Source organism: Vulpes lagopus, chromosome 4, assembly GCF_018345385.1.
Source record: "Vulpes lagopus strain Blue_001 chromosome 4, ASM1834538v1, whole genome shotgun sequence".
NCBI classification, from domain to species: domain Eukaryota; kingdom Metazoa; phylum Chordata; class Mammalia; order Carnivora; family Canidae; genus Vulpes; species Vulpes lagopus.
The window spans coordinates 147336255-147363868 of record NC_054827.1 but is presented as its reverse complement, the minus strand read 5'-3'; positions in this window follow the sequence as shown (position 1 = coordinate 147363868).

The window sequence follows — 27614 nt, the reverse complement described above, 5'->3', positions numbered from 1 at the left end:
GCTGCAGTCATCTCAAGGCTCAAATGGATGAGGCTCCACATTCAGGTTCACATCCAGGTCACCCATCCATGGGTGTTGGCCCCCCAGTCTGGGAATATCCACTGCCAGACCCACTCACACAGCTGTGGGGACGCTTTAGGATCTAACTGGACATCACATGGACACATCAGTCGGGCACAAGGTGGGGCTCTCCTTAGGGCTACCCAACATGGCAGGCTGCTTCCCCAGAATGAGGGTTCTGAGCGAGAAAAAGAGGCAGAAACAGAGACAGACACACAGAGATAGAGAGAGACAGAGACAGAGACAGAACAAGATGGAAGTCTTAGTCTTTTGTAACCTAGTATTGGGAGTGATTCTATCACTTTTACTGTATTCTGTTCTTTAGAAGGGAATTGCTAAGTCCAGCCAACACTCAAGAGGAGGAGATTATAGAAGTTCAGAGGCAGTGGGAGGTGGGGAGTGCTGAGAGCTATCTGAGAGGCTGCCTACTACAATCAGTTCTACTCAATTAACGAGTAGTTGGTGATTGAGGACCAACATGGTACCTAGAATTGATAAGGATGTTCTGTATAGCAGTGATGAGTAGGCTCTGTGGCAGCAAGAAGATGAGTGTGAGTCATTTTCTCTTCCCAAGAAGATTGCAGAGGAGTTGAAAAGATGGCCTATAACCAGCAGAAATAGTTAATTAATACAAGCCTGTATGTAATTCCTTGTAAAACAAGTAGATCTTGCCTATTACAGATGAAGCATGCATCTGGATACCTATCACTTACGCTGGAAAATCACAAGTCCTGCAGGAAAGAGGTTGTACAGGAGTGCAGGCGAAGGGAAGATGCCTGCAGAATTCAGGGACCAGTTAATCTAAAAATTAAAAAAAAAATTTTTTTAATCTAAAAATTTACTTGAGAACCCAGTCATAATTTTTAGGTTTCAAGGAAAGGTTCCAAGTCACTTTCATAAATTTTATATTTTATTTTTTTCACATTTATAAATTTTAATTCATTCAGCATTTACTCTATACCTCCTGCGTGTGAGACACTGTGCAAAATATTACAAACAGAATCTTCTTTGATGCACACAATAACCCTGAAGGTGATTATTATTACTCCCTTATTTACAGATGAGTTTGCTGAGATTCAGTTATTCATTAATGGTAGAGTTGAGATATGTTTGCAGGGCTATATTGTCTGTACAATATTGCTTATTCTTTTGTCTTTTCTTTGTATTTTTATTTAAATAAAACTCTCTCAAGATCTGTTTAAGGCCTTAACAGATGTAGAGATGAATTAGGTAGAGAGTGCCTCGAAGACTTATGGTTTATATTCTAGTGGGAGGAGGAGGGGTGGGTTGAGCAATTAAAAAAAAGAATAGACCAGAATAAAGTATCAGGTAGGGATAAGTGATTTATCTGTCTTACGTCACTGGAATGTAAACTCCTTGAGAACAAAGACTTTGTCATTCACCACTGTATTCTGCAGTGCTCAGAAGAGTTCTCGGCACACAGAGTTCAATCAATATTTGCAATTGTCCAAAAATAAAGTAGCAAGTAATAGAATGTACCAAGTAGAAGATAAAATGATGACGTGATAGAGAGGGAGTGAGGGATTACTTCAGATTAGGTAGTCAAGGAATGGCTCACTGAAGAGCCAAGGTCTGAAAGACAAGAAGCCAGCCAAACAGAAGCCAGCTCCTCATCTACCCAGAGGAAGAGCATTCTGGACAGAAATGAACTGCTAGTGCAAAGGCCCTGAGGTGGGGACAGCCTTGGTGGGTTTTAGTAACAGAAAAGAGAGGAATATGCTGAAGCATGGGGAATAATTTGGAAAAGAGAGGAGACCAGAGAGATGGGCAAGGCAAGGTCAGCTGAGGCCCAGGAGGCCCATCACGTAGAGTGAGGATTGTATTTTAAATGCAATAGAAGCCACTGGAAGGTTTTAAATAGGAAATCAGGAAAATGACACAGTCTTGTGCCACAGTCCGGGCAAGAAGTAATGGCGGCTTAGATTAGGGAATAGTAGGAGGAATGGAGTGAAGGGGGCAATGTTACTCATTGACGAGCTTGCTTATTCACAGTTGGAGTATGGGTGGGGAGTGTCCAACCAAGTTGATAAATTGAAGATGACTCTTCATTTTCTGACCTTTTTTGTTTTTCTTAGAAATCTGATATTTCCTTAAATATGGAAGATAGACCAGATTTGGAAGATAGACCAGAACCATATTTAGTTTTGCTAGGGTTGCCATGGCAAAGTATTCTATAGCAGAGGATCTAGACCATAGATACTTATTGTCTCACAGTTCTAGAGACTAGAAGTGCACAATCAAGGGTGCTGGTAGGGATGGTTACTTCCAACAGCTGAGAGGGAGAATCTGTCCCACGCCTCTGCCCTATGTGCCGGTGGTTTACTGACGATCCTTGGCATTCCTTGGCTTGCGACTGCCACCCCCATCTCTGCAACTATCTCCACGAGGCCTGCGCAGGTTGGAGGACGGAGAGGGGACCTCACAGTTGCCCTTTTGACAATGTTAAACAAGGTCCAACTATTAGAGCCCAAAGAGGAGAGTAGAGGAGGAAGAGGCAGGTCATCAAAGCCAAGGCCTTCGATGGAGAAGGGCCTGAAACATGGGTAGAGTTTGGGCAACATTAAATTTCAGGCTTCCCTGGCACTCCCACGCCATTTGGATAGTACATGGATCGGCAAATATAACCACAGGGAAGGACATATTGTTTCTCCTTTCACAGAGGGAAAGACAGCCAAGGAACGATTAAACTTATTCTGATAAGTAACTTCAGCTATTTCCAGATGGAGCTGACATATCTCGGTAGGGAACACAGACTTAGAAATGTCTGTTGCTTCCCAAGAAAAGCACCTCTCTTACTGTCGCTGTTAAGAGAGCAGGTGTCTCCTGCTATTGGGTTAGCCTCCTCGTGTCCAGGAAAATAAAATGAATAAAATGGAGACAATAAAATCACTGGATTGGGAATGGCTCCTCCCTCTCAGTTGGCATGACCAGATATGATTTGAGGGATTTACTAAAGATTCTAGTCTGATGGTTAAAGACTAAAGGTCTTCCTTGATTAAAGACCTTTCATTGCTTGCCACTGCTTTTAGGCAAAAAAAACACCCTTAATTCGAAAGTTGGCCTAGAGGAGCTTGTGTGTGTTGGCCCAGCTAATTCTCCCTCTCCTCTGGGTTCTGGCCTCACTGGCCTTATTTCCCACTCCCCTCCCAAAAAGACTGGCTCCCTTTGCCTCAGGGACTTTGAATGCAAGGGCCTCCAGGGTAAACAGGTGCTTTCTTGCCCACCCTCCACCCCACCCCACCCCTCCATCTTACTGATTCCACTCATCCTGCATCCAGTTGACTCAAGGGCCTCAGGTTTCAGCCGGACACCTGTTTCATCCTGATCGTCGGACATCCTATCCTGCACTCATCTACCTGCTGCTTCTTTCTGTAATAGCTTTCAGAGAAACAGGCCGGTTTTAACCAAAAAAAAAAAAAAAAAGCGATGCATTTGCAATCACCACTAGGGGGAGAGCGGCACTGCCCAAGTTTTGTGCTTCAGAGCTTTGATTCTAGGTTGGTTATTTGATGGAGTCAAGTACAGAAGAGAAAGGGAGGGGCAGAAGCCCAGCTGCGGTGGAGAGGTGGGAAGTGAAGGCAGTATTAATGCGGAGGACACTCAGCCAAACAGCACGAGACCAAGAAATCAGAGAGGGACAGTCGCTGGTGATGGCAGGTGTTGAAGGGATACAGGCCTCCCTCCTTCAAACCTTAACCTGGAAGTTCTTGAGAGGAGAGGACATCATTGCAGGGGGCACTGCTAGAGGCTTTGGTCCTGGGGCGTCTTTGCTCACCACACCCTGTTGTCCCCACCACAAGAACAGTGGAGACATCAGTAGAGGCTCATGTGGGAATGTTACGACTCTTGACAGGGAAGGTGAGGATTTGAATTTTGCTGCACATGTCAAGAGGGTGGTGGTAAACAGCTCTGGTTCTGGGATCTCTAATTATGACACTCAGACTTATGACCTCCTAATCGGGCTCCTCTGGACAAATGACATGATTTGTCTGTGCCTTGGTCTCCTCACCTGGGACTGAGAGTACTGCTAGTCCTGGAGGCGGTATGGTGAGAATTCACAAGTAAAAATGATATTGTGCCTTTTACGCGTCAGGCATTATTCTAAGGTCCTGAAGTTCTTCAGCTCGCACAGAACCTCTGTGACGAAGATACTGTTGTCATGTTTAGGGTTATTCCTGTGTCACAGTTGAGGAAACTGAGACATAGAGAGTTTTAGAAACTTGCCTGAAGTCGCAGAGCCTGGGTGTGGCCAGAGTCAGCATTTGAACCCATCCAGACGCTTAGAACAATGGTGGCTCAACTAGGCACTCAAAGAGGGTTACATATTCAGCTACTTACCAGGAAGCCCCTGCCTGGGCATGTATGGTGGCTCAGGAGCCAGGCACATATTTTTCATGATCTGATTTTGTGCGAGAGGAGGAAGGGTGGGGGGGTGACGGGCAGCAGGGGAAAAACTCTGGTGCCTGTAGAATCAGCTTCATGGCCTGTTTTTTGTTGATTTGTGAGAGGATTTGGGGAGGCCCAAGCAGCACTATTTCAGAGTCTGTTTGTGTGGACAGGCCAGGGTAGTGGGACTTTTCTTTATTTCCATGTGAAACATGGTGTGGCACCTACACCTTGTGAGGCCCAAGGGTCACAGTGCTGTTCGGCTGCCCCTCAGCGCCTCAGCTCATGTTGTGGGGAGGATGGACACCCTGCTTCTGACTCCCAAGTGAACATCTTTTATCCCACTGAGGACCCTGGAGGCAATGAGAGAGAAGCTTCTAGAAGGATAGGACTTCAGCCTATGGTCTGGAGTGAAACGACATGTCTGATCTTCATAAGGACAGGTTACACATGCCAGCAGCCTTTCGAAATAACTGAGGGAGAATTAAGAGGAGGGAGATGAGATACCTTTAACATACAGGCGAGGTCAACAGGCATCCAAGCGTGATTACTCTCGAAGAGGACAGTTCAAACTCCATCTGTTCGGCTTGGGGTCATAGGAGAAATAGAGATCAATTTCCTTTTCATTGCACTCTGTATTATAGAAAGGATGTGCCCGTTATCGTACAGTATTTATTCCCGAGCACATCTTCCCCACGTCCCTCAGAAATCTGCATCCTGGAATCACAGTTTGATTGATGCGTAAGGTAGAAGCTATAGACAGGGACCAAGTTATAATTCAAGTTCAATTTATGGCTCAGTCTTGAAGCCAAATTGTAGTCAACACAGGTTTTAAAAACATACTCTCTTAGGAAAGGACGTAATGCCTTTCTATAGGATATGCTACGTGAATAGAGACTGTAGAAATAACTGTTGTAAAAATCCCATATTTGTATGTCCTACAACTGCGTAAAAGTCCGCCACATGGGGCAGGAGAGCATACCTGAAGCCTATGTGCATCCGCGCTGTAGGGATCTTTGTCCTGGAAGGCGGGACTGCATCTACTTACCTGGTTTTGCATGTTGCCTGGAGCCCAGCTGGGGGTGGACGGATGCTCTATTGATGTCCTTTGAAGATACGGATGCTGGTAATTTCTTTCTGCTCACTCACCAGAAAGCACAATTGCAAAATGTATCTAGGTCTCCTAAGAACAAATGACCCTATGAAATGGGAAAGATTTAGATTCTCCTGCTAGAGACATGGATCGGGAGAACGGGTAACCAGCCTCAGAGATCAGAGGGATGCCAATGTGTGCTGTGGTTGCTGCAAACTAACACGATTTCTGTCAAATGTATGGTAGTCTGGTCAAGGTTAGTAAATGTGTAGTTTATTTCTCGGTGGCACACTCAAGATGTACAGCAGTCAACGATCATTTCTACCATCTTCCTTAGTAGATACGGTAGCAACAATTGATTCTAGAATGTGACAAGTGATGATGTTGGGGGAGGGGGTTGTGTGAAATAAGATGAGGGGAAGCTGACACAGGAGAAGTTTGCAAAGGTTCTCTCAGGTCAAGAAGACTAGTCATGTAGGCCTTCTCGATAGTTACCTTTCCCTGGTGTTGCAGGATTTCTCTCTGCTATAAACAGGAAGGGATGCTCTGAAGTTTGAAAATGTTTACTAGAGGTGTACAGAGAAATGATTAGTGAGATCGGATCAGAAATGCTTGGAGGGTTTCACGGAGCTTTGCATGCATTCCCAGAGCGATTTTGGGAATAGTGGAGTCCTGGTCCTTAAGTAGGACAGAGGGCTTAGGTCTGGGGAAGGAAGGGTGTGGGGGGAACAAAAATTAACCAAAACTTGTTATCTTTGTTGTTGCTAATGTACAACATTAGCCAGGCTGGATTTACAGCTCTGAAAAATAAGCATTTGGCATTCCCTTGGATGCTGGAAGGTCAAGCGTGGGAAAAGGCAGGTTGTTTTCTGCTACACGGAAGCCCTAGGGCTTGATTATGGGGTCATGGGTATGGTTTAAAACAGGGTCAAGACATAGATAAACAGTTAAAAAAAAAAGTAGTAATGGAATTCAACCACACACACACAAAAATAAAATTGCTATGCCTTCTCTGAATTTTCTTTTCTCAAAAGATGGTCTATATTTGACAATAGAGTTTTATTAAAAATAAATAAGTCTGGAGTTTAGACTAGTGTAGCATAAAGAATAGTGGATTGAATCTAGTCCTTAATGACTAAATATCTATGGGAAAATCAAAATCAAGTCGGGCTATCTTTGGGGTAGAATCTTCTTGTGTGCTAAATAAGGGGATGGTTTGTACCGGATTCCATGATTTCTAATGGGACTTCATACATATTCCTGCCAGCTTGGAATGCAGCAGCCACACTATTCTAACTGGTTTGCTGAGAGCATCTGACAGTCTTCAGATTCTACGGTTCCCAAGAAGCACCTCTGTGGTGCCACTGACCCATGGATTAATATATCAGAGGAGCAGTAACGGAACGGGGAAACACACCAGGCCTTAACCCATCACTGGAAGTGTAAATACAACGTCATAAGCAGGGAAAATTTTGGTAGAGATGCTTTTTAAAAAGTTTAAAAATAGGATTCTTTAATGCAGCGAACTGGACATTGCTAGGAGAGGGAAAAATCATATTCATATATATAATAAGCTGGAAGGTTTCAAGTGGTTAGAAGAGAGAATTTTAAAAAGGACAATGTAAAGGAACAAAAAATAGGATGGGAGGTGGAAGGGAAAGACCATAAAAGGGAAGAAGGTGGGAAGGGATGAAGCCATGAAGGCAAGAAGATGCAGACTGACTCTGTTGTGGTGCCTAAGAGAACAGCTTTGGAACCAATGAGTTAACTCTCAGCTCTGTCTCCTACTGATTATGTGACTCTGGGTGGTCACTCAGCCTCTCTGAACTTCAATTTCCTCAACCATAAAATGTAGTTAATGATGCTTGGCATCTCGATTTCTTACCAGAGTGCCTACTTCGTCATGATGTTGTAAGATGACACAGGTAAGGCACTTGGCTCAGCAGCTGGTCCAATCTCTATACGATTTACCTGTTATTATGGTGGTGGTGATGGTGGGGGTGAGGATTAACTGGTAAAATGTATCCCAAATTCTTTTTTTTTTTTTTTTTAAGATTTACTTATTTATTCATGAGAAACACACACACACACACACACAGAGGCAGAGACATAGGCAGAGGAAGAAGCAGGCTCCCTGCGGGAAGCCCGATGTGGGACTTGATCCCAGAACTCCGGGATCATGACCTAAGCCAAAGGCAGACCCTCAACCACTGAGCCACCCAGGTGTCCTTGTATCCAGAATTTTTTAGAGCAGTGCCTGGTACCTGATAAGCAGTAAATGGTAGAAAGCAAAAGGAGTATGATTAACATTTGAGAATTTGAATGGCCTCTGCTTGTTGAGCAGAACGCTGTCACCATCCTGACCTCAGATGCTGGTAGTAGAGGGACACTCACCTGTTTGAACCATCACTTTCACTTTATGGGTGAAGAAGACTCTGAGGCCAGAGGGTATTGGCCCACAACTACGCAGCTGGGAAGGGGATCGCACTCGAAGACATGATTCTGATTTGCTCAAGTTTAGCTGCAACTCTGAGAGGGAAATATCCTGCTTTTCATTTATAAAAAAAAATCCCAGAGAGAGGATCTACACCCGTACGTCTCAGATTCCGAAGCCCACTCTCTTTCCACACGGAGAACATTACAGATGAGCATTTTGTAAACTGTGATGTGTGTAGCTCTCCGCGAAGCACCCCTGCCCGATGGAAAGACGATGTCAGCCAAGGGTAGGAGACGTGCATGCAATTCAAAACTCTCCAAAAGCCATATTAAAAAAAAGCAAATGAAACCGTGAAATTAATTTTAATAATGTATTTTACTGAACCCAATATACCCCGAATACTTTTATTTAAACATGTAATCAGTACAAAAATGATTTATGAGTTATTTTACATTCTTTTTTTCTGTGCTTAGTCTTTATTTTATTTTTTTTATTTTTTCCGTGCTTAGTCTTTAGAGTCCAGTGTGCATTTTACACATATAAGATCATCTCAGTTACCACCAGTCACCTTGCAAGCGCTTGAAATCTGCATGTGGCTAGTGGCTACCGCATTGGATCGTGAAGCTGTAGACTATTGCTCTTTCGATTTAGATGATTCTCCAAGCTCTGGAAGGCCTCGAGGTTGGTAGCCGCAGCAAGGTTGCCATGGGATATCAGGAAGAGGACAAATGTGATCAAATGTTTTACGAATTACTCCTGTCAGTGAAATTTTGGACAACACTTGCTAAATCCACAAAGAAGAATCTAACTTCTTTTGCCCTTAAGAAAAAAAAAAAGTGATTTGTTCACTCAAAGTAGGAACTTGGATGCTTTTACGGTTTTATAAGCAATTTTTTTTTAAGGTAGTTAAGATTTCATGTGGGACAGAAAAAAAGTATTTAGAATTCATTTACTGGATATTTAGGGAATACAAAACAGGGAGATGGGAGAATGAGGACTGGGAGGGTGTCATCAAAGTCTTTTATCAGCAAAGCTGTCACTTTATAGACACGTAATCTGACAGGCGCTTTGCTGAGTTTGCTTTGCTTGAGAGCTTCCACTTGTAAGGTAATTTTATGAACTCGGCTCAGAAATTCATGGGAAAAAGCAAGAGACAATATCACATGCTTCTGCCTCTTATTTACTTATGTCACATGAACCAGATGTCAGAAACTCTTCAATTTGGAAATTTTTAAGTCCTACAATGAACTGGATAATAGTTAAAATTGACAGTAAGGGCCAAGGAGTTTCAAGAAAATGCTAAAGCTCTGACATTCAGGAACAACAGTTATATTCTTCTTCACTGGAGGGTTTAATAGTTCCGGAGAGCCACAAGGGGGTTCTAAGAGCTTCCACCCCAGTCCTGGACCAAAATCAGCTCCATTTTTATGTCCGTAGTTCAGCTGACCAAAGAACACATGTTTGTACCTGGGTTGTATATAATGACTTTTGATGTGTCCACATATAAATATTATTTCCTCATTTTCTATTCCTTGCTTGATTTTTTCATCTACACTATTGCTTTATCAAACTCTCCTTATTTTTATTATAATTCTAGAACAATTAGAAATAGTAGTAATTAAATTGCTGAAATCTGCCTGCGTAGAGTAAGAACATTTCAATTCTATCAGTATGGGTGTTAATTATTTTAGGCAAGCTGTCATTTAGGCTTTCTAAAGTGGATTTTGTTCTTGCAGTCAAGAACATTGCTTAGTGCAGAATTAATTAATCATTATAAATATAAAACCTGCAGTATCAGCTCCTGTGTTCAGAAAGGTTTCAAGAGGCAAGGTTGAAAGAGTCAATAGGCTGCTGAAGGGAATCTTATCATGTGCCCCCCCCCAATCTGATAAAAGGACAATTAAACTATGTACTTCGTTTTTATATAGGCCCTTACTTTAAGTATCAGTTCAAAAGCTGGAAATGTCTGCTTTTCTCAACACAAAGGATTTTTTTTTTTTTTAAAGTAACTTCTTTTAAATAGATTTTTTAAAGCAAGGTTGACGAGGAGATCACTGAACATTGGAATTTACTCTGGCTAAAAGGAGATTCCCCTCACCCCTCCCACCAAATTTCATCCTCCCATAATTGTGACGAATAGGACCTATTTCTCCTCTGGGCTCTGAATTTTCCCAGATACTCAGTGGCTACTTAAGAAATGTTCTATACAATGACCATAATAATTATATTCCTTGCATTAAGGCTCACAGTCATTCTGCTCCAAGAGAAAAAGCCTACATTCTCCATGGCCTTTCCTACTGTGCTTTAATAATGGCTGGACGATATTGTGTCATTTTCCTGCTGTAAATGGCGGCAAAATTCAACTAAGTTATACAGGAACGCACTGGCCAAAACAAGGAGATCATGCCTATATGGGTAAAGAAACCAGTGCCGTAACAATCTCAATAATGATGGTTTTAACTAACATTTAATAAGCCCACTAGCTGATGGCCACTCTAAGTACCGTGCATGTAATTGCCTTGGATAAGCACTTTGTATGTAATTGTCTCATTTAATTCTTACCACTCAGAAGCAAAGAGGCCCCCAATATAGAAAAAAATGTGCTCACTTTTTAAATATAATTTTGCTAAAACCTCAGAATTTCAAAAGCATTTATTTAAAATATATATATTGAGAATTGGTTCTCTCCAAGGCACTCACCTACGAATAAGACAGAGGGCACTGCTTCTCAAACCTGAATATCGAGACAAACCACCCGAGCTTCTTGTCACACTGTGGATTTCAGTCCCATGGGTCTGGGCACAGCCTGGAGTTCTGCATTTCTCATAAGCTCCCAGGTGATTGCTACGAGTCTAAAGACCACACTTTGAGAACAAGGACAGAGCCTATACGTAAAGCAATTTTGAGGGGATAAAAGCCAAAGAACTACATCATAATTGTTCTGAAGAGTCAATTAGTAACTGCAACTGAGGAAATCCGGGTTCACTTTGTCAAAAGAATTACACCTGAGTTGGGCCTTCAGTAATGGGTGAAAAAGCAAGTGGAAGGGAGTGTTGCTTGTATGCTGTCACAGGTTAGGGTTTAGAAAAGATGTAGAATATTTCCTAAACCACACTGGGACATCTATAGGGTGAGGCTCTCTCAGAAGAGAACCAGTGGGGGTCTCTAAGTTTTACTGGTGTCTCCACCCACATTTGACATCCTCTTCCAGTTGTTCCTTCTCTAGTAATTGAAGCCTCTACCTACATCAGGCAGGTGATGACTGAAAAGTATGTCGTAGTCTATGTGGTACCGAGTATTAATTATGCAAGCAGCCCCCTCTTTTTAGTTTATTTTAAAAGATACCATTTTATGATTTGTATCACTACAATTATGTTTCTAATGGGATTTTAATTGATTTTGAATCCAATTAAAGAAAACCTATTTTTAAAGCACATCTCAGCTGCTGCCACTAGGAAGTCATGCCAGGCTGGCACAGTATAAGTCATCAGAGCATAATTTGAATGCATTTGGTGTGATCAGCCAGGGGGATTTGTGAGTGACCTATATTTAATGTTCCTTTAAAAAATCGTCTTGATGTGTTTTGTGTTTCTCAAGACTATGTCTATGCCCTAATGATATAAATAACCATTTTTACTACAGAGAGTTCTATGGTCTTTTGGGTAAAAGTTATTGGTTCTGGTTTTGAGAAAGAGACATTTTTTCTGGGATGCAATGCCCCCTTTGTCCATATATTGTGTCTGTAAATTATGATTCCCCCCCAAAGTCACATCTATTCTGAGCTCCTACCGAGGACTGTTTCAGACCATTAAGTTTTTTCTAGACTTGGTTCAGTTACATTACTCACAAACCTAAACGTTTTAATGGTTCCTCCTTGTCTATTGAATAAACTCTACAATCATGGCCCCTCGCAGTATGGTCCAAACCTAAACTTAAATCAAATTCTAGTACTTGGTATCCTCCTTCCTTCTTGTCCCGCATGCTGTATATTCATTGTTTCTGCTCTCATTCTTTCTGCCTAGAATAAGCCCTTTAATAGTGTGGCTTGTTACGTTTTGAAAGACCAGTCAGAGCCAACTTGAAGGCATGTGGTGATTAGGAACAAGTTGGGGAGTGGATCACTGACATGGGAAGAACAGGTCGCCTTTCACTGAACCTGTATACAGATCGTTCAAAAGAGATGAAAAGTCCCAGAAGTTTAGATAGCAAATCTAACCATACCACTGTAGAGCTGCAAGGAACAATTAAATGCTCAAATCTCAAATGCCAGTGATCTGTGGCCCCAGTGGAACGTTTTACCCTTTGCATTTTAAAGTTCTGGGTTCAAGGAATGTTTAAGGAGCATAATAAAGTGACATTTTTTGTACAGTAACCAGCGTTGAAAAAAAAAGTCAACATACAGCAGTTTTGCGCATTTTGAGGTGAGCCTTAACTAGAAGGAAAATGTCCTTTGTCACTAATCCTCGTCTCGGCTGAGCCTGTTAGGTCAGTCATCCACAGAGACCCACACTCTTCCAAGCTTCCTAACCCCTGCACAGCCCCAAATGGCCACACAACTACAACAGCTTGATTTGCTCTCCTGGTCCTTCCTGCCACCAACGAAAGCCAACGTCTCCAGGAGCCTGGCTGTTTCCAAGGATGGGTTTTACACGGGAAGAGGCAAGCTTGTCTGGCAGAGGTCATCAAAGGTATAGTTTGTAGGGACAGCAGGCCATCACATAGAGACTAAGAGAAGTTCCTGTTGTCTAGGAAAACAAAGACTTCTGGACTCTCTAGTTGTTCAAATCAGAGAGAGAGAGAAAAAAAAGAAGAGGGGGGTGAAAAAAAGGAGAGAAGAAATGAGGGGGAAGGAAAGAGAGGGAGACGGTGAGAGGGAGGAGAAGGAGGGGAAGGGGAAGTAGAGGGAGGAAGGGGAGAAAAGGTGAGGGAAAAGTTAGTGAACTGCAAACATGAGCTCAGAATGTGTTGGCTTTCCTTCTGGGGGCAGTACCACAGCTGTGGCTTATGGAAATGCTTAAGGAGCAGGACTTGAGGCAGCCGCATAGAGTCCCCCAAATTTCATTTCAGTGAAGTCTACAGACATAGTTTAGAATTCCCAGGCCAAAAAAAAAAAAAAAAAAGGAATTCCCAGGCCCCATCAGAAACACTGAGAAAACTGGCTGAGCAGGAGGGGTTTGCAGCGGGTATGAAGATGGGCAATCTGTGTACATAGGTCACAAAAGATACCATGTGCCGCAAGGGTGCCTGTTAGTGCCATACCCAAAGGATTCGGGTGGATCCAGCCACACCTCCATGGATCCTGGTGCAGCCCATCCTGTGCCCTGGTGGAACAGTTAGATCACAGTAAAGGCCGGTGCAGCCTGTGAGGAAAACAGACGTGACAACCTCTCCTCAGAGTACCATGGTGGCAATACCTTCTGAGATTTTAGATCAGGTCTAGGGGGAGTAAGAAAGGCAAAGGGTGGGCAGAGATCCTGAGAACAAAACAACAAACAACAAAACACCTTGTAAATTTGTTTAAAGCAAAAAAATTGAATTGCAAGAGATTAAGATTCAGTTAAAAAAAAAAAATGATGGAAGAGCATGATTGAGACTGTTGGCCCCCTAAAGGTAGAAATCAGGGCTCATGAGCAAATTGAGTTGAGTCATCGAAAAATAGTTATATGAGTCAGTATGTAAACTTCAACCCACCCTGTCCTATTTCAAATGTCACTTCCTCCCTGAAATCTTTTCCGTTCCCTCAGCTGAATGCTTTCTCCTACTCACATAAAACTTTCCAATATAACCTACTTTTAATTGTCTTGTCTCATAAAAAATGCTAGTTTATAGATTCACAGATTAACAGAATCAAGAAGGATCCAACAGGCCACCATCTAAAACTATGTTTTCCCTCCCACGAGATAATACAATCCTTGAAAGCAGAAAAATACTGCATTTGTTTTTATTCAGCTCAAAGTAGCAGTGCAAATCCTTGCTCCTCTGAGGTATGTGTGATCAGTGTGCGTTGGCACGTGATACAAATGCATCCAGGTAAAATGGAGACGATATCTCTTATAAGGGGTCAATGTTGACTCTTCTTTCAAATTATCTTTATTACTTTGGAATTAATTCACCCTTCTTGATGATGCAAAGGACCAGGGAGAAGAAATCAAAGTCTTTAAATTGTGTAGTGTGGGGGAGGAAAACTTTTCCATTTTTCCCTTCTAGGTTCTCTGGCTAGTCTGATAACTAATCGGCATAAGACAGATTAACAAGAGAAAACAAATTTAATTTTGGACACATGGGAGGCCCATTAAAAAGATGAGGCTCACAGAAGTGACCAAAGGAAGCTTTTATACCTTTTAAACAAAGAAATGATAAATTTGTGAAGAATTGGCAATACAAGGAAATTTGGGCTTATAGTATAGTAGTAAGTTAGTGAAGAAGTTATAGAGTTTGTTCATACAGCCTTCTCGGCCCTAAATTCTCTGTCTCTGATAAGGAGCATGTTTCTCTTCCTCCTCATGTGAAGAGGGTACCTTTGACATGGGAGATTTATTTCCTGCTTTCAAGGGGGCGAAGGAAGGTCAGAATGTCCTTCTTACACTGGGTGTTTCTCAGGTGATTTTAATTCAAAATAATAAATATGTAAGATAATATTAAAATATTTAAATATATAAATTAAAATATTTAAATATATTATTTAATTAAAAATAATAAATATGTAAGATAATAATAAATATGTAAGATCGCATTTTGGGGGGTGGCATATCCTGCTCCCCTTCAGGAGCTTTGTTGACATTTTTATTGTTGAAACTCACCTGGGGCCTGCTGAGCCTAGTCAATTTGAGATTGAATGAATGAATTTCTAAAGCTAACTTTGACTTTATAGGCTTGACTGAGGTAGGGATTAGATGATAAGAAAAGGGAAGTCCTTTTTTCAAATTTTTTTTTAAATTGTAGTTGGTTAACACATACTGTGATATCGGTTTCAAGACTAGAATTCCGTGGTTAATCACTTACGTAAACAACCAGTGCTCGACACAAGTGCTCTCCTTAATCCCCACCTCTCACGTAGCCCACATCCCACCCACCTCCCCTCCAGGAACCCTCAGTTTGTTTTCTATAGTAAGAGTCTCTTATGATTTGCTTCGTTCTCTTTTTTTTATTATTGTTAATTTTTAAACTTTTCTTTAGGAAAGGGCTATTTTTATTTCTAGTTAAAGCTCACTTCAGAATGAGCAGATCTACAGTATGCTGACTTTTACCTCGCAGTATTTGCGACAGTATCTTTATTGTTTCTTTGATATCTTCCCACCTAGAACTTCAGAACAGGACTTGAAAGTGCATAGGGCAAATAAACTCTACTGGAACACAAAAAAATATATTTTAGATTTGAGTCTTTAAATTGTTTCTGTGTAAAAAGTCACAGATTTGTGGCTCCAATTGTGCTTCTTTTCTCTTTCTTTGCTTCTCTTTCCTTTTTTCCATAAACTACCTATGGAGAAGGTCAATGGTGGGACTCTGGAAGGACCAACTTCTTGGTTCCATGTGGCTTATTCAGAGTCCTAGAATCATTAACTTTCCCTTCCCCCATCTCATTGTTGCACTTTAGATCTAGACTTGTCAGTTATAGTAGGTTCTGACAATTGTTTCTTATTTCAGATTCCTGGAGACTAGCTCTAATCATGGAAGACTAGTGTGTTTACTTAATAAACAGAGATTAATAGTGCTCTTGATCCATTGGAAAAGCTTCTTTGAACAAAGCAGGAGAAGTTGTATGAGATCATCGTAAACCCAAAGGCCACAAACTTAATGACAGATGGTTTATATCTAGCATGACTTCTCTTAGAAATCAGGTGAATGTAAGAGCACGAAGGCTTGGGAGAGCAGATAAACAGAGTTCCAGATGAACGTAGAACCAGAACTCAGGAAACGGGCTTATTTCTGGAAACAGCAGAAAGAAAATTGAGGTAGAACCAAAAATTGAAGAACAAAAAGTAGCAGGAATGGTCGAGAAGAGCTCTGTGATCACAGAGTACAGGAATCCTCCCCAGGTCTAACTGCTCTTAAATGTGGTCACTACAAAACACACAGAAGAGTTTGTATACTTGAAATTCTCACTTGACTACCAGATTATTGTTTTTGTCTAGGTAGGAGGACAAGAATATACTTTCTTTCAGCTTGTCAACTCGATTTATGACTTCTGAATGTCTGGACAATCGCATGAGGACATCCATTTGTACTCTTGCTCCAGATCCCACAATGATTAGTGGTTGGTGTGACAAAAAGCTTATAATCTAGAAGTACCATCTTCCTATCTCAGTACCATCTTTCATGCCTCCCTTGGGCTGAACTCACTGCTGGTTTAGGGAGTGTGTGCAACTTTGCTTTTGAGGCTGGGCATTGACTTGTTTTCTAAATTGTGTGAATGTGGGGGTGTTGCTGTGATGATCTTGTGTGTCCTATTGACTCTTCAGACTTTTGAGAGAAGAGGGCACAAAGGAGACTGTATTGAACGAATTTTTTGTATTGAATGAATTCCTGAAGGAATAACCTGCTTTCCAGGGAGTGTAGCTGTTGGCTGAATGCATCAGAGAGAGATGTATCTGGATGAAATACAGAAGAATGAGATAAATTTGAGATCTTGAGATCAGAATTTTTGGATTGTAATATCACTGGACACTAACTTAAAAGGAAAAAGAATTTAATCCTTGGACCTTAATGCTTTTCTATGAGTATAAAGATTTAGTCATTTAGGCCTCGGGCTCTTTTAGGCCATTGACATTGTATTGTTTTAGTACCTGATGTAGTTTCATGATGACTTTGTATTATGGGTTGAATTGTGTCCCCCCTTCCCCCAAAACATATGTTGGAGTTCTAACACCTAGTACTTCAGAATGAAACCTTATTTGGAAATAGGGTTGTTGAAGAAGTAATTAGTTAAATTAATCAGAGGTCATACTGGAGCCCCTCGGTGACTCAGTCGATTAAGTATCTGCCCTTGGCTCGGGTCATGATTCCAGGGTCCTGGGATCTAGCCCTGCATTGTGCTCCCTGCTCAGCTGGGAGCTTGCTTCTCCCTCTCCCTCTGCCCTCCCGACCCCTGCCAGCTCATGCTCCCTCTTGCAAGCTCAATCTCTATCAAATAAATAAATAAAATCTTAAAAAAAAAATCATACTGCAGCTGGGTGGACACACACAATCTTATATAACTGGTGTCCTTAGACAGAAGAGTTAGAAAGAAGAGAGAGGGATGACAGAAAAGAGATCAGCATGTGAAGACACAGACACACAAAGGGAAGACAGCCATGTGATGATGGAAACAGAGATTACCATGAGGCATCTATAAACCAAGGAATTAAAGGATTGTCAGCAAACACCAGAAGCTAGAAGCAAGGAAGACATGTCCCCTATAGGTTTAGAGGGAACATGGCCAACACCTTGATGTCAGACTCCTATCCAGAACTACGAGAAAATAAATTTGTGTTGTTTTAGGCCAACCAGTTTGTAGTTTGTGGTAATTTGTGACAGCAGCCCTAGGAAACCAGTACACTTTGTGTAACTGTGGTAAGCTGTAGAGGATAATTTACTGGGCAGCATTTTGGATGGTAAATAGACTAGGAAATGAATCTGCAACTGTGGTAGAACTTGGTGTTTAATTAATTTATTGTTTTGATAATTTCAGAGCCTTCTCTAAGGAAAAGCTCAGTTTCCTTCCATCTCCTCCAAAGTGGTGGTGGTATAGAGGAACCACCTCATGAAAATGGTAGTGAGCTCGCCCCAGATAAAATGATAAGCTTCCCCTATTTCCATCCAGAGAGGAAGTTGGTTATATGCCGATTGACAGGGTTGGAAAAAATATTAGAAAGGCCTCCAATTCCCACTCCTTAAGTCTCCATGACCAGCAAAGTGAGAAGCAGTGGTGGGTGGGCTTTCACCACACTTTGTGGAGGGAACGCTTTAGAAGGTGGGCTTCTGATCTTCCTCCCCCACTCACCCGCTCCTCTCCTTTGGAGAAGTGTGGCTTTTCTGACCGTTGAGATTGGGAAGAGGGTGCTGAACGTGTGTAGCTAAATATATTTCCGGTTTCTCTCTTTGGATTGCCCACAGCATGGGTGTTTTCTGCTTTGGTCTTCTATAGAGTTAGCACATGTGGATCAAGGTGCAAGCTTGGTTTCTAAAGGATAACCTTGAGTTCTAGCTTTTCCTGCTAATAATGACAAACTCATGCAGTTCAAAGTTTCTGAGTAACAGGGTCTGATCTTCATGCCTACGTTTTCCCTCAGATAGGTTTTTCTAAGGTCTAGACTTGGGGTAGGGGGTAGTATCTAGAAGTTTTAATGTGGCTTCACATTGAAACCAGCTTCTCCCTTCCACTTTTACCTACAATAAAGGAGATGCTTGTGCTCCATCTATCTAACTTTTCTCCTAAGTTCTTTTTCTTTCTTTCTTTCTTTCTTTCTTTCTTTCTTTCTTTCTTTCTTTCTTTCTTCTTTCTTTTTTCTTTTTTCTTCCTTTTCTTCTTTCCTTGTGTTCCATTCTTAAGAGATGGGTGTGGGAAATACATATTATGTATTTATGACTTCTAACCCAAACATGTATTAAAGAGTTTATCTACTATAAAGTGTGATAAAATTACAGGGAAAACATTTATGTAGTGAAAAACAGCATCAACTTGGAGTCAGCTCTGAATTCAAATTCTGCTTCTTTGGCTAACTAGCTATTGACCCAATTATTCAACCTATCTGAGTCTCCTCTGAAAATATCAATAACAAAATGTGTCTCACAGGATTGTAAAGACTAAATGACATAAGACATATAAACTATTTCATTATGTCTCTGTATCACCAAGGTTGGCATATAGTGGAACTCTACTGTAAGTTATTTTCCTCATTTCTCTACTCTTGAACAGGTAACATCAATCTTTCCACTGCTCCACTTCCATACATACACATCCTCTGTATATTCATAACCCTATTTCACTTCATCATACTCACTTAACCTATTGTTAAAGGATGAACATGTTTGTTGGGAATGCAAACGATCTAGTACAACATCTCTCGTATGTACCCTCAATGAAAATGATGCTGGTTTATAGTTTCCTTGTCAGTACAGCCCCATTGAAACCCTGGGTTTTCCCTTATGATGTATGTGAATTTTAGAGTGTGACAAAAATGATTTAAAAAATCTACTCTTGGGGATCCCTGGGTGGCTCAGCGGTTTAGTGCCTGCCTTCGGCCCAGGGCATGGTCCTGGAGTCCCAGGATGGAGTCCCATGTCGGGCTCCCTGCATGGAGCCTGCTTATCCCTCTGCCCATGTCTCTGCCTCTCTCTCACTCTTTCTCTCTCTCTCTCTGTCTTTCTTCCATGAATAAATAAATAAAATCTTAAAAAAAATCTACTCTTATTTGTAAAATGATGAGATTCTATAATAAAATTGGTAAAACCTTTTTGTTCCAAAATTCTATAGTTACATAAAAATGCCACAGAGTTATTACCCTTGAAACTATTTTGTTTGCTGTGCTTCATCCATGTAATTTCCCTAATAATTAGCCAATGCTTGTGTTTATAGTGTTTTTATATTTGTCTTTCATTCTATAGGAGAATAGAGAAAAATGGAATTATTTTTCTTCGTCAGCAAAACCACAAAAAATATGACCTCAGTGGGTTATTATAAAACAACACAGAAATCACAAAGAAGTTTATTTAAGCATGCCATTGTCTTAGTTTAGGCCTGTATTGATTAATTATTTCATTCAGTTCACGTTTATTGAGCTTAACTCTACCAAGTCAAACAGATACTGGGACCATAGAGATGAATGGGATTTGTTCTCTGCCCTTACAAGGCTTCTGGTCAAAAAAAGTGAAAGAAACTGTAGACAGCTTCAGAAAACATACCACCTTGGTATCAGTTAGTGCTCAATTAGAGAAGCAGGACTAGGAGGACATACACATTAAGAGATTTAGCGCAAGTAATTGGCTTATGCAATTGTGGGGGTTGTCTAGGCAAGACCAAAATCTGTAGGATGTCCATCAGGACAGGCTTCTGGCATTCACATTTTCCAGATAAAGCTGCTGGGTACAGGCAAAGCTTCTACTTTCATCAGGGAGGTCCCAGTGGCAGTGCAGGCCTTTCAATGGACTGAGTCAGGTCCACCCAAATTATCTAAAACAAATTCTCTTACTCAAAGTCAGCTGATTATGGACTTTCATCCATTTACATAATACTTCCAGAGCAACACCTAGATTAGTGTTGGATTGAATAACCTCAGGCTAGCATCAGCCAAATTGACACATAAAACTGATCATCACAATCATCATTTGCAAAATCCTCATGAGTCAGAGATCTAAAGTAGAGCTCTTCCAAAATCACAGACAACTTCTGTTGAGCAAATATTTCGGGAGTCTGTTACCTGAAGTGCTAACAATTTTACCTTGAAATGATAATCACTAGTTTTACCATGTCTTCAGAGGTTCAGGACTTGCTGCTATTATGTCTTTAGGTAGGAATTAGGTAGAGGAATGAGTTTTATATTGCTACCTCCAATCCATGTGTGTGGAGTAGGAGAAAAATACGAGTATTTTAGAGTATTAGAAAACATAAAAAATATAAATGCCCTCTTCTAATAAAACATACTCCTTTGTTACTAGGTTCACTGAATGCTACTAAGACTGTTGTTCCTACTGCAAGTTCTACAGAACATAGTTTCCTAAGCCGAAATGCCTATTTGCACTGTCATTATCTACATATCTATCTGCATTTCTATGTACACTTATTTACAAACATATATTGTATAACATATGTAAATACATTTAGATATTTTATATGCAAATAAGTATTTTATAAACTTATGCATCTTCGATGTGTGCATATATATTTATGTATATAAAAGATTCTATAACCAGATGCATGGGAGGAAAGTTGAAGCAAATTTTAAATGTCTTTGCTGCTTGATTTTGCAGAATCTTTAATATGTTGACATCATGGTCATCTCTAAGAGTGATATTTGGAAGTTAGCTTCAGACAAACTCATTTGACCATGGGACACCTTTATTCAAGGGCTAGCTCTTTGGATTATTATTCATTCCAATGCATCTTTATTTATTTTTTTTTATAAATTTATTTTTTATTGCTGTTCAATTTGCCAACATATAGAATAACACCCAGTGCTCATCCCATCAAGTGTCCCCCTCAGTGCCCGTCACCCAGTCACCCCCACCCCCTGCCCACGTCCCTTTCTACCACCCATAGTTTGTTTCCCAGAGTTTAGAATCTGTGTAATAAAGTGTCCTTTACACGGTGGGGATGGGAAGGAAGCAGTATTCAAATTCAACTAAAAGTTCTGTAAAACTCCTGAGAGGTAGAAGACACCTTAAAGGTTGTCAAGTCCAACCACTCACCCAATGGATAATACTTTTATTTTCCTTCAATCACGTAGCTGGTCAATACTTCATGTAGAAAAGAAACTGCAGAGCCTGACAACATGATCCATTACATTGTCTCCATCATTATTCTGATAATACCATTTGTCATTGTCAAAGGTCTCCAACAAAAATGTTTCTAAAAAGAAAACCAACAGACTAAGAACGGAAGCAGTGCCGCGTAAGCATGGCCATCAACCATTTTTTAAGGGTCTATTGCAGGCAGGGCATGCAGCAGCTCACCACGCTCTGCTTGGGGAGATGGCCATGCCCCAAAGTAAGTCATATAATGTATTACAAGTCTTGTCCAGTTATAAACAGATTGGTACAAAAACATGAGTGAGTGAGGCCACTTCTTCCAACTATAGAATTACAGGGCTAAGGGACTTTACAGAGGTCATAACTTTTAAGATTGTCTCTTTTGGTGAGTAAGATCTTACCAAATTGAGTAGGACATGCAGGGAATTTGATCTGAAAAGAATGAGGGAACACTTGTCAAAGGTGTTCGAGGTAGTGTCAAAGATTCAAGGATGATTTGGGGGCTGCAGTGTTAAACGGGATCAGAGCATGGGATAAGTGTTGTATGGGGGATGGGAGCTGTTCTGGGTTGAACCCTTCCGTCCCCCCCACCCTCTACTCCCCCACCCCCCACCAAATGTATATGTTGAAGTCCTAACCTCTAGGATCTCAGAATGCGACCTTACTTGGAGACAGTTTTTACAGAGTAATCAAGTGAAAACAAGGTCAAACCAATCCAATATGACTGGTGCCCTTGTAAGAAAAGGAGATTGGAACACAGACACAAATAGAAGGTGATATGAAGAGACACAGGAAGACAGCCATCTGTTAGCCAAGGAGAGGCCTGAAACAGCTCCTTCTCTCTCAGCCCTCAAAAGGAGCCAACCCTGTCAGCACCCCGACTTAGGACTTCTAGCCTTTAGAATTGTGGCATAGTAGATTGATGTGTAAGCCACCCAGCCTGGGGTACTTTGTCCAGGCAGCCCTAGGAACCCAATACAGGAGTGAAGCAGGACTGTAAATTGAGGCTAGACGTCAAGGGCCCTGCAGTCCTGTGCTCAGCAATCTGAGCCGTGGGGAGCTTCTGAAGTCTGCTGAGATGGAGCAGCCTGGTCGGAGGTATGTTAACAAGCTAACTCCGCGGCAGAGTGGATCAGCTTTAGGCTGAAGGAGGAGAGGGAGGCAGCAGGAAGCCAGGGCCTGTGGCTTCTTCAATGGGCCAGGTGATCAAGGGCCTCAATTAGTCCCGGAGCGTTGGGTGGGGTTTGTGGAAGTGGTGGGGGGGGTGGGGACAAACCCGAGCAACAACAGAACACAGCTCAACCAAGAAGGAGAAGAAGCCAAAGCAGCCTGCAGATTCATGGCCATTTTCTGCTGAGATTGAGCACAAACGGGTAAGAATGCCTGGGTCCAAAGGCAGTGGCTGTACCCCTCTCAGGGCCCCTAACTTAGGCTTTGCAGATGGCCTCTTGCTCTTCTTCCTCCATGCACTCCCAGTGGCTTCCTTTGCCATCAGTGAACGTGCCAAATTCTTGCCCAGCCTTTGCCTTTGCAATCCTCACCGCCCGAGAGACTCCTCCATGTCCGCCCTTCCCCATCACCACCACCTGAATGGCTCACTCCCACCTTTGTGGCATCAGCACCCATATCACCTCCTGGGAGGGGTTGCCCTCTTTCCCCAACACTTCTCTGTAGCTTTTCTGCCCTGTAATCGGGGTTTCTTGTTTGTTTGTTTGTTTGTTTAATGTCAACTCACTTCAACTTCACATCCCCAACTCTAATGCAAACTGTGTATGGGGACTTGGTCTATTTCTTCCTGCCGCTTCTCCCCAGAGTCTGGCACACTTAGTAGGTGCTCAGTAAATCGCAGTTGAATAAATGAATGAATCACTATGTTTTAAACTGAAGTATAGCTTTGCAATTTTCTGACGGTTGAAACCACTTCCACGTTTCATAGCATTTCACTGACCCTCAGAAGGAATGATATTTCTGGTTAATAAGTTTACAATTAAAGTGGTCATTTCTAATACTTCTCAGAGAAACTACTGGAATTTCAGAGGATGTAACAATGCATAGCAGTGATTTGTGGAAAAGGTAAGTTTTTGATTTCACATGTTCTCATTGAAAGTACCTTAAATCATTTAATATCTTAAATTTTTTTTGCATAAAAATCTGGTCAAGACACTGGACAAGGGGCTTCATGGTTGTATCTGTTATTTACTGTCCCTCCGCCTTCAGCAGGAGAAGCCTGTGATTCACATTGGGTTGTACAACAGCAGAGAAGGCATCCTCTGACCTTTGGGTCGCTTAAGCATTTAGACACCTGATGGCAATCTTTCATTAAATTTGGTGTAGCAGCAGCCATCCTGGCAGGTAGGAGAGAACACAATTTGTTTTTCTTCAGCAACCTTCACACCAAATATCTGAAAATGTTTCCCAGTGACAGACAAAACTGAGAGCTTAATGTTTTTCCAGATGAGCATGGTGGCTTTCATCGAGGGAAAATGATGTGGGTGGATGAGCTTAATGAAAAGTAGAGAAAAGAGGAAGGGAAAATGAAGTTTATGCATGGTCCAGATACATTTAGGGACTTGGGCAGACTACTTAGAGAGAGAGCAGGATGTGATGCTAATGGGCAGGAAACGAGTTCGGGGAGATTTATGTTGTGTTAAAATGCAGTATAATCTGGTGAGCCAGTGTTCCCTCCCTTGTTCCTCCTTCCTTGGCTTCTCCCCACTGCTTTCCACTTGCCTCAAGCTGGGAATAAAAGATACAGCTTTGGGAGAAGGGTCGATATTTCTCCCCATCAAGAATAAAAAGGGTAGAATTGAATAGGAAACCTTTCTCATGTCTCTCTGTCCGTTCATCAGGTCAACATTTTCTATGACCTTGGTGATGTAAGACTAGTTAAGAGCTACCTTTTATCAAGCACCTACTATGTGTTAGGGCCTTGCACCTTAATTGCAGTTGTCTTCACATGAGAAATGAAAGCAAAGAGGAGTTAATAACTTTCCCAGGCCATTTTGGCTGGTGGGTGGCAGAGTGTGGATTTGACCCTGACACCTAAGCACCCACCACTAAATGTATGGCCTTCCTCTGTGCTCAGTACCCGTTAATCCCAACCACTCCCTGGCATGATATGCCATCATGGTGCTGCTGACTTCATGATGAGCCTCAGACTCAGCCTCTTCTGATCAAGACCTGTCCACCCAGCTGCCTAGGGCCGCCTCCTCTTGGGTAGCTCACCACCATCACCAGTTCACTCAAGACTGAACTCTGCCTCACTCAAGTCCTCCCATGTCAAGAAATAATGCCATGTCTACACAGTTCAGATGCAAATACCCAGGAGTCACCCTTGAGCACCCACCTCGGCCCCCTGCCAACACTCACCTGCAAATAATCACAAAGTCCTGTCACTTATGACTCCATATGTATTACAAATCTGACCCCTTACTTTAGTCCCCAGCCGCTTGGACTAAACCACTATCACTGGGACCACTATAATAATCTTTTCTTTTTTTGTACTTTTTTTTAAATTAAATTCAATTAGCCAACATAAAGTACATACTTAATTTCAGATGTACTGTTCAATGATTTATCAGTTACACATAAGCTGCTGTGATGAGCTCTGGGTGTTAGACACAACTAAACATCTTTTTTAATTCTTTGTTTCTATTATGAAATAAAATGTACACACATACATAAGCATGCATGCACACACACACGTATTTTATTTTATGTAATAAAGGAGTCTAGAGGACTTTATTGTTTAAAAAATAGTAATGAAATGACATCCTTTTATCTACCAACCAGTTTAAGCTTTAGAATATCACCAGCATCTTTGAAGAGTCCTTGATTTCATTCCTCCCCGTCCCGAGAAAACCACTATCCTGCATTTTGTAAATGAACAGATTCGTAACATGTTTTATCATTGTCTTCCTCAGCATTAATGTTTTGGATATTTAAAAAAATTATTATCTATAGCAAGGTTTGGCAAACAATAGCCCATGTTCCAAATCTGGCCCATTATCTGTTTATATAAATAAAGTTTTATTTAAAACATTTAAAATTAAGTTTTATTTAAAGCCATATTATCTGTGGCTGCTTTTATGCTACAATGGCATTGAAGAATTGCAACTGAAACCATATTGTCTGCAAAGCCTAAACTATTTAATATCTGGCTCTTTGTGGAAAATGTCTGCTAACCCCTGCTGTAAAGAGATCTTGCCCATGAGTATTGGGAGGCGTGTATGAAAATGTTCACAACAGCTTTGTTTTTAAGAGTAAAACCTTTGAAACAACTCCAAGGTGAACAACAGAAATGGGTAACTGCGCTGTGGTATGTTTCACGGACTGCAACACAACTATGATAATCAAATAGCTACCTAAATCCACAAGAATAGAGCTAGAAACCATAATAGTATAGTTTTCATGGCCCCAAAGAAAATATTATGATTCCATTTGTTTAAATTTCAAAAGCAAGCAAAGCTATAATATATTATGTATAAACATACCTATGTGATAAAACTATAAAGAAAAACAAGGGGATAATTAACAAATTACAGAATAGTAGTTTTCTTGGTAGGAGGTAGAAGCAATCAAGGGTATGTGTGTGTGTATCCTACCCAAGTCTGCGATTTGTCTTTTCCCCCGTTTGAGAATTCTTCAGGTGAACTGAAGTTTATAATTTTAATAGAGTGGTCATTTCTTTTTTCCCACAGGTTGCTCATCTTCTGTTTTTAAAATCTTCTCTTAAAAATGAGAATCCTTTTCCATTTAATTTTTTAAGTTTTATATATTTCTCCCTCCTTCCTCTTTCCTTCCTTCCTTCCTTCCTTCCTTCCTTCCTTCCTTCCTTCCTTCCTTCTTTCCTTCCTTCCTTTCTTTTCATTCTTTCCTGATGTTATTAACACTTTCCTCCAACTATTCTGAGTGTACCTCCTAATTTTTCTTTTCCTTTTCTGGATATTTTGTACAAAATTGGCTTTTCCAAAGCTTTTGCTTCATTGTTAAAGAGTCAGCATATTTCTCCTTTAGTGTCTTGAGCATCTTCTACTTCTTTATTTCAAGGCCACTTTCCTTGTGCTGCAAACTGAACAAAGCCTGTAACATGTCTTCTTTTTATTTTCCTCCATCTCTCATGATTTCTTGTCATATTCACTTCTCAGAGATAAATTCAGACCATCAGAAACTTTATAGTACACTCTCAAAGATAATGGCATCCCAATACTTAGCTCTTGCTACACATAATTTGAAATAAAAGATCTATAAACAAGGCAAATACAAATATATATTTGGAAATATATATTTCCAAACAAAATCAAATATAAGTAGATCCTTAAATTAACATACAACCTTCATAGATTATATCTCTCTCCCTTTTTCCTTTCTTTCCCCAAGTGATTGCCTATTCTCTGTTGTCTGCCCCTTGCCAAGTGGGAATCTGGTGCTCTCCTTACCTTTATAAATGTGGAGCTGTCCTTGAATCCAGTGGAAAAAGCCTTTCCCCCACTGACCTTCTCTCTCACGACTGCACTGTGCATGCTTCTCTTTCTCATTGTAACTTTCTCTGTGCAGGGGACCCCTTCACTCACTATATCAATGAGTATACTAAAAAAAAAAAAAAAAATGAAAATCCTTAATCACCAAGCCCCAAACATTTCTTACCCAGACCACATTTTCCGCCTGGATCCCACAACCCATTCTCTACACAGAAAACAGGGTACTTTTAAATGTGCAAACTGGTTTCATCTCGTATATGGCCTCCCTTCACATGTAAAATAAAATGCAACTCTAAGCTCCAGGTTACAGTGAACTACCTACATCTCCAACTTCGTGTGCCACTCTCTTCATCACGTTCTATGGTTGGCCTGAACAACATGAGCTTTTCTTGCCACAGGGCCTTTGCATTGGCTATTCCCTCTATTCAGCATGCCCCTTCTCTTGATTATAAGGATCGCGCCGACTCTTCTTGTTATTTAAACCTCAGCTTCAATGTCTTCTCCAGCAGAGAGGCCTTCTCTTCCTAATGCCTCCAAAGAACATACCCTGGCCTTTCCATCACATCAACTTATCTTAATATTCTGAAGAAACCTCATTGATATCTGATTTTCCTGTTTGTTTATTATATATCTTGCCCTCACTAAAATATCAGCTTCCTACGAGCAAGTACATTCCCTCTTCTTTACTGTTGTC